Source organism: Grammomys surdaster, unplaced genomic scaffold (genome assembly GCF_004785775.1).
Source record: "Grammomys surdaster isolate TR1022 unplaced genomic scaffold, NIH_TR_1.0 319453, whole genome shotgun sequence".
Lineage (NCBI taxonomy): Eukaryota > Metazoa > Chordata > Mammalia > Rodentia > Muridae > Grammomys > Grammomys surdaster.
The window spans coordinates 1-8,814 of NW_021627068.1; the positions used below are offsets into that span (position 1 = coordinate 1).

The 8,814-nt window shown below is 40.3% G+C and overlaps 2 pseudogenes; both read left to right on the forward strand.

Moving 5' to 3' along the window:
* Positions 1-3,525: 3,525 nt before the first annotated feature.
* LOC114616401 lies at positions 3,526-4,033 on the forward strand (annotated as a pseudogene).
* A 2,549-nt stretch (positions 4,034-6,582) lies between these two features.
* Positions 6,583-8,468, forward strand: LOC114616400 (annotated as a pseudogene).
* The last annotated feature ends 346 nt before the right edge of the window (positions 8,469-8,814 follow it).

Genomic DNA, 8,814 nt, shown 5'->3' on the forward strand with positions numbered 1-8,814 from the left:
CACTTGATAAGCAAGCCTTGGAACCTCTTTCCAGCTGGGGGCCTTTTATGGTATGAGGGAGACTCCTGTTGGAATGAAATCACTTCCATGGTGTGCTTCAGATCCCCACTCTGCCTGGAGACCCCCTCCAGAGTTCCCTGGTTTACTTTCATTCATAGGCCCTTTCCCTGTTAGTAAGGGTGGCTGTAGCTAATGTCCTGACAACCCTGCTTCTCTCTTGGGCCTGCCTTCCTTATGAGTACCCCAGGTGTACCAGGGTACCCCATGCCCCTCTCCAGGTAGCCCCAGGACACTCTTAAAATTTCCTAGGATAACTCTCTCATGCCTTCTATCTTCCTCTAATACCTATCACTGCTTCTAAATTAACCTCATTTTTCTTTGATTTTTTTTTTAAAATAAATTGCTTTCATAGTAGGATTTCACAGTGATTGTCCTATGGTTTACAAAGTTTTGCATATTTACTAGTACACTGTATTTATTATAATGCTGTAACCCAATTCTTTCTACTTTTATAGCCTAGAGGATAGACATTGTGTTCATCTCATCCAGCAAAAACTTGAGAATTCCCATGAGATCTATATAGTACATACATTCCTACACAGAGACAAATACACTTAGAGAGATGTATTATTCAGAATCAAATAATGGGTCAGTGTTCAAAAGAGACAAGTAGAATCAATACAATGGGATGGAAAATAGAGCCAATCAACAGACAGTGCGAGTGCAAGTGGGCTGAAAGTCTAAGTGGGATACAGTCTGATCTTTTGAACTTGAGTTGGCTCTGTCTACTCACACATATGCTTGTCATGTCATGTGATTCATGCACATACAATATAACTGTAGAAGACGTTCTACTCTGAGTACTGTTACATTAAAACTAACAGTATTATGTTGGGAGCTGACTCTTAGCAGAAAGCGGTTATCATCTTTGCAGCCATCTCAGGCCATATATCCTGACAAGAGACTTGTTTTTCAACATCCCACAACAGCTGAGCACACTCTGCTAAACATTCTGTTTTTCTCACATATCCTGTTTTGTTGTATAGTGCCCACAGCTGCAAGGCATGTGGTAAAGTGCCTTCAGCTGTGTTCCTCTGAGTATGACTGTAAATACCCAGTATTTCCTTTCAATAAACAGGACGGGACTTGATCAGACTTGCTGTCTTATCTCCATTCTTTGAGTCTCTTGCCCCTCCATCCTCACTCTCTCTCTTGCTAGACCCTGTTGACTAACCCTAACAGACTGGATCAGTATTATATATTCTAATATTATTTATTTTATATTAATTATGACATACACATAATATTAATATTACAATAAATGTATACTATATGAATATATAAGCTATGCTGACTAATAAAAGTGATAATCACTTTTTAAAACCTTGTTAAAATTTGCAGAGAAGGCTGTTGGATGACATTAATAGAGTTTAGAATAATTTTTTTTTTTGAGACAGGGTTTCTCTGTATATAGCCCTGGCTGTCCTGGAACTCACTCTGTAGACCAGCCTGGCCTCAAACTCAGAAATCCACCTGCCTCTGCCTCCCAAGTGCTGGGATTAAAGGTGTGCCCTACCACTGCCTGGCAATAATTTTTTTAAAAAAAACCTTTAAATAATGGCTTTTATACAAGCAAGCAAAATGGAAATAATTGAGTAATTAATAATAATGGAATAATGGAGTATATAAGGTCCCAGTCATATTATTTCAGAAGATCAAGCCAACTAGAGATGATATGTTCATAGAATAAGCAAATCATTTTCAGGTTATGATATATAATCACATCATTTTCAGGTTATGATGCAAAAGATCATCACTTGAGGTTAGTTACAATCTTAATTTATCAAAACATATTGTGGGGTTAATATGACTTTACCTCTTTGGCATCCTTCTGCTAGTTTGTATATCCTTTGTTTGTCCTAGATATTCTTGGAGCTCAAGTTTGAAGTTAAGTGTTTAGGTTTTATCAGAGGAATAGTTGGGATATGCTGGAGTATAGCACCAGAGGGAAATCTTTTCAGGAGGCAGAGCTGCAAGTCAGTCCATACAGAGTTTGATATGCTTAAAGGCACAGACACATAGAGGAGACTGACTTGGTTGGGATGTTCACACACTACAAAAAGTACTACTGGAAGACTGGAGAAATGAAGTTTGAGGAAAAAGCATGATGGTAGAAAACTGGGTATGGACCCAAAGAATCAGAATGTTCTTACTTGGTGTTAACATCTCTCAGAGAATATCTTCCAAAGAACACTGTTCAATACTCAGGCAGGGAGTGTTTGATAATCTCAGAAGTTAAGAGTGAGTGCCTGCTTGTTTTCTAAATAAGCAAAAGGGAGCACTATCATCAAAGGGCTCCACACATACCTTTCTTCATTATGAGAAGGTAACACACATGCCATTTGCTTCAGGTGCCGTGGATCACCCTTTGGGGGCAGGATGCCTGCACTTTCATTCTTTTGAATGGTAAATCAAGAGTGATCAATACATAATTTAATGAGGCAGGCTTACCGAGGGTCCAAACATGCTGGAGATATGAGGCACATCACCTGTTCCCTGCCTGAACAGTTGTAAATGATGCTGGCAAAATATTCTGTCAGAGCCAGGCGGTGGTGGCGCACGCCTTTAATCTCAGCACTTGGGAGGCAGAGGCAAGTGGATTTCTGAGTTCGAGGCCAGCCTGGTCTACAGAGTGAGTTTCAGGACAGCCAGGACTACACAGAGAAACCCTGTCTCGAAAAACAAACAAACAAACAAACAAAATCTGTCAAGTTAACTTCTTCTAGCTACATTGTGACTGGATCTTTCACTTAAACCCAGAGCTCACTGACTCAGCTATTCTTGCTTGCCATTTTGCTCTGGGCATCTGCTATTAATTTTGTTACAGGCTGGTATTGCAGGCCAATCTTCATTCATGTGGTTTCTGTGGTCCAGATTTTTCTGTTCATACTCTATGGCAAGCACTTTTAACACAGAGCCATCCCCCTAGCCCTAAAAACTTGATTTTGTAAAAGCCATCAAGACTTTGGGATTCTTTGCTACACAGAAACAATTAAGATACGTGGTTCCTAGAAACATTCTGTAGGCCCAAGCAAGCAAAAGGAAGAAGCATTTGATTTAGGTAGGAGAGAATATACTGAACCCAAGACATGGTAGAACTCTCGGCTGGCAGAACACTGCTTCCTGCTTTAGCCCCCTGGGTACACATGCAAGGCTAGACTACCACCCAAAGCCAGAGCCCCTCACAAATACTATCCATGTCCCCTTTCCCCATCCCATGCTGATCATGAAGAGAGAGGATATATGGGGTGAGCAGGCTCCTGAGAACAAATCACCAACTGCAGGGAACAGGGCCAGAGGGAATAAGCTTGTCTAAACAAGATCACTAAGATAGTACCATCTAGACTCTCGGCGCTGCGCTGCGGCTCCCCAACGTCTGGTCCGCCCTCGGGACAGCAAAAGCTCCCAGCTCCGTGCCGCCCTCCGCCCTCAGGCTGCCGCCCGCGCGACCCCCATCCCTGGCCCATGGCCAAGTGGCATGCAGCTGAGCCGCTCACGTTCTGCGTGCCTTGGAAGCGGCTCCTGCTCAGCGACTTCCCCGAGGAACCGCCACTCTGGGTCCCGTCGTCTGGGGTGGCTCGGCCCCTCAAGCGCCAGGGGGACTCGGGGACCATGGCGGAGCCTGAGTCTGCGCCCTGCAAGCGACGCGGCGGTGGGGACGACATACAGGAGCTGCAGAGCAGTAGCCTGGAGTCCGGAGAGCCACCTCCTGGTGAGCAGGAGGAACCCCGGGTTAGCCACAGGCGGTGACAGGGTTGAGAGCGTGGACAGCCAGCAGAAAGCCGACAGGGTGCACAGCCAGAATGAAGACTTTTGGCAGTATAATACTTTCCAGTATTGGAGGAACCCTTTACCCCCTGTTGATCTGGCAGCTCTTGAAGATGTAAGCGCAAACAGCCTGACAGAAACACTGGAGGACAAGAGTGAAGGAGTTGAGATTGACATGGAATCTTGACAGAAGGATCTGAAGAAATGAGATTCACTGAATTTGAGGCGACCTAAAGGAAAAGTTCTTTTCCGTACTTGACATAATACTTTTTTCAAACCTGAAAAATGAGGAAGAGTTTTGGGATAAATAACTTATTGCTACTGAATCTCCTAATGGAGAGTTGTCAAGGATGTGGCTGGCACAGCTGCTGACAAAATACTTTGTGTCTGCATTTTTAATGAAAAAAGTTTTGTTCATGCTCTTGATTTTGAAGACGCTTATCTTGGAAAAGGAAGTTTTGACAGTTTTAGAGGAAGCACTCAGGTCTTCTGAACTTGCTCTGTCAGATGTTCCTTTGCACCACAAACTTATTTGTGGTGCATGGAATGAATACATTTATACAGCTGATGCCAATAAATACTTTCTTGTACATCTTGTTGGCTCCCCTTGGTTGAACAAATAGACTTGAGTATCTATGCAAAATGAAAATGTGAGATTGTTTTTGAAAACTAACCTTGTTTTAAAAGAGTATAATTTAAACTAGTGAGGATTTCTGTTTGGGTAGCTTGTTTTAATGTTCACTGTTTGCTGTTTATTAAAACAGTATAGGCGATGAATATAGCCAAACAATGGATAGATAAAGAACAGTAGGAAGCAGATACCTGCCCCTCTTCCCTTTTTCTGAGAAGAAAGAAATGATCTGGTCAGCTTACTGATTTTGTTTTGAGGACATTTTTTATAGTATTGATTACTTTAGACCTGTAGTTCTCAACACTGATAGCTCTTTAACCATCTCTGCTGGAACCCTGGTCCCAGAGAGAGCTCATTCAATTATTTGAAGGTGGCTTTACACATAGGTTTTTGTTTTATTTTATTTTATTTTATTTTATTTTATTTTATTTTATTTTATTTTTATTTTTGTACCGATTCTGTATTCCTGTATTGTGCAAATGGGGCCAGAACCACTAGACTAGCAGCTTTTCCTGTTTAAAGGAGATCACTTAGTGCAAGCTGCAACAATCCCTCTTCATTAATTTTGTCTGTATCTTGTTATGTGTCATTACTAAGTTATTGTGTTACAGTTTTGTTTTTAATAAAGCACACTGTTTATGTTTGAAAAAAAAAAGATAGTACCACCTAGTTTGATCCCTATTCAATGGTACCTTTCCATACAGCTAAATATATATATATTTTCATGTCTTTACAATGTAGGAATGCACTGTGCCTGCTTTCTTACCTACTTTCATTCCTTTCTCCTTAAAAAATAATAAGAAATATTTTAACTTCATCCTTTTTAAAATGTTGCAAGTTGCAAATAAAAACCTTTTTTAAAAAAGAAAAACACAATTAAGTTTCCGATGGGTAAGTGTGAATAGAATTACTACTGGTCAGTTTACCTGGTTTGGGCTTTTGTTTCTTTATTGTGTGTTTTTAAAAGACTTTATTTTTATTTTATGTGTATGAGTGATCCTGTATGTATATGTGTGTATGCATTGCTCACAGGGGCCAGAAGAGGGTGTGGGACCTCTTGGAGCTAGAGTTACAGACGGCTATGAGTTGGTGCTGGGAATAGAACCTGTGTCCTCTAAAAAAGCAGCCAATGCTCTCAATTTTATTTTATTTATTCATTTATTTTTTAATGTTTGTGAGTATACTATCGCTGTATTCAGATACACCAGAAGAGGTATCCAATCCTATTACAGATGTTGTGAGCCACCATGTGGTTTGATGGGAATTGAACTCAGGACCTTTAGAAGAGCAGTCAGTGCTCTAAACTGCTCAGCCATCTCTCCAGCCCTTGGTTTTATTTTAAAGAATGACTATGCACTCAATTTTCTCACTTAAAGTCATACTGCACATTCATTATGACAAGTCCATGAAGCAGGCTTTGTTTTCTGAATACATATTCCAAGGCTCCCTGTGGATACCAGAGACTACAGAAAGGACCAAGCTTTGCATACACCATGCCTCCTCCTATACATGCAGACACACCTATGATGAAGTTTAATTCATAAATTAGGCACAGCAAGAGCTTAATAATAATAATAACCATAATAACAGTAATAATAGTAAAACTAATTATACCAGTATACTAATAAAAGTTATGTAAAGGTGGTTTCAATTTCTGTCTCTCAAAAATATCTCAATTTCCTGTTGTGGTGGAAGCAGAGGCAGGCAGATCTCTGTGAATTTTCAGTCAGCCTGGTCTTCACAGTGAGTTTCAAGTCAGGCAAGGCTACATAGTGAGACACTATCTCTCCCTCTCAAAAACAAACAAAGAAACCAAATTCTTCCATTCTTTGTTGCATCGTAGCTTCCTTTGGAATCATAGTTCACTATGGGTTGGTTGTGATGGTTACTATTGATTGTCAAGAGTGTGGTGTGGCCTGCGCCTTTGAATCTCAGAGGCGGTTTTTGGGTTCTGGAGGCTGTGTGTTCATGGAGGTTCTCTACTCTACCTAAGTGCATATGCTGCTGAATGGAGCATCCACCCTGCCTCTAAATGAGTATCTTTTTTACACTTTTACACAGCCTGGGCCTACTGTGGGCCAGTCATCTGCTTTCTTTGCCAAAGCCTGAACATGAATACAGCAATGCCAACTCAAAGGCTTACTAGAAACTCCCAGCTATGAAACAGAATTTCTCAAGGCAGTAATAGTCATCAGACCAGTCTCTTAGACTGGAAGGTGAAAGACAAATCAGGCAACTCCAAGAGTGTCTTGAAAGAAAACAGTTCGATGGAAGATTCTAAACATGCTGATGAGCAAACTGAAGACGCTCTGCAGATAGCAATAGGATACTTCCAGAAAGGTCCTAAGAAAGCTTCACTGAGTAAAGATATGGTCTTGGGAAAACACTTGAAAATCGTGGAAAATGTAGCTTTGAACAATGGTTTAGCTCCAGAAGCAGTTGATATTTTATTGAATGTAGCCCTCAGTGGCAAGTTTGGGAATGCTGTAAACACATGGATATTGAAGTGCTTGATTCCAGAAACTCACATAGCCGAAGACTCTGTGCTTAAGGCGGTATCCTGGCTCTGTGTCGACAAGTGTTCTGGTAATATCAAGGTACTTTTTATCGTTGGTTGGTTGCGATGTTTGACTTTATGATTGATCATAAGAGGCAAATTAATTCGCTGTGTGGCTTCTTTTTTGCTTCATTGCAAGATGATACTCTGTGCACTTATGTTTGCCATTTGTTATATTTACTGACAAAGAAAGAGAATGTCAAACCATTTCATGCGAGAAAATTGCTTTATCTCCAGGCCAAAATGGGAATGCAGCCCCACCTCCAGGCTTTGTTGTCACTGTATAAGTTCTTCGCTCCTACTTTGATTTCTGTATCTTTGCCTGTAAGGAAGAAGATCTTTTTTAATAATTCAAAAAAACCTGTGGAGTTCAGCTTTCCTTGCTGTGAAGCTAAGGAACCAAGGAGCTTTTCTGGAACCTCTAAAGCTTCCATTAGGTCCAACTACTGGCGGTTCTCTAAAAAGAAAATGGAATTCTCACTCAGTTATATCAGCACTAAATTCTGCTAACAAAGACTGTGGAGAAAAGCAGATGAGTCTGTTTGATTATCTCAGCAGTGATAGGTCACTTCCGCTAGAACAGCTTCAACGTTTCCCTCAACTTTTAGAGAACATTCATTGCTTAGAGCTACCTTTTCAGATGAGCTCAATGCTAAACGGTTCTCTGCTACTTCACTATATTAATTGTGTCAAAGATGAGTCGATCTTACTGAGGCTCTCTTATTGGTTGAGTCAAGCATTACAAGAAGAATGTGTGTGGTATAATATGAATAATTATGAACAAGAAAAGGCATTTATAAACTTCTTGGACATGGTCATCAATGTGCAGTGCTTCTTACAAGAGGGATTTTACTCCTGTGAGGCATTCTTGTATAAAAGCCTGCCTCTCTTGGATGGCTTCTCTTGAAGGTGTGTGACATATATATAAATTATGACCTTCCACTGGTGGTGGTGTTTCCTCCTGTGATCTTGCATTCTGCACTCCTAAGTCTGGATGCCACTATCTTGAACCAACTCTGCTACATTATGTACAGGTATCGTGAAAATTTAACAGCTGCCAAAAAAAAAAAAATCAGAGTTCAATCTCAGCAGCAAGGTCTGCAAAGAATTTAATTACTATTTGACAGCTATGGTTTGTTGCCTATGGATGTCCAGACCATTTGAAAAAGGAGTATACATTGATCCCCAAATCATAAAAAATACTGGAGAAGCAGAGTATTAAAAACACCTTAAATTTTGTCTACCATCCTTCTCTATTGAGCTATGTGGCTTCCTTTTTGCTACAGGAGAGCCCAGAAGAAATGACAGTACACCTGAGCTCTGTTCAGGGGAAAGAAATGGAACTGGTATTTGGACTATTTATATTCAGAGTGTTTTCAAGGCTTAAAACTTTTCATAAAAAGTAGTATCCATTGTTCTTCTGTATCTGAAACACAGAAAACCACATGGTAGACACTGACATTAACAAATGCCATGCTGGACTAAATTTCTCACTGCTAGAGAGGCTAAGTAGTTCAGCATGAGTTTCCATATCCATTTTCCAAGCTGACTATTATCTTTAAGGAGCATTGAGACTGGCCCTCTATCCATGGCTCAGGAGAGCCATGGTGTTTACTAACTTAATTTTAGTATTCAGATTTTAAGGTTACTAATGAAAAATAAACTCTTCATCATCCAATTCTCCCTTCACTGAATTATACATGAAGAGACACATCTGCTTTCTAGTAGGAAATTTGCTTTGTGTTTTCGTCTGCTATGTTAGTAGAAGAGAACAAGCAATATAAATTAAGTTACTTCT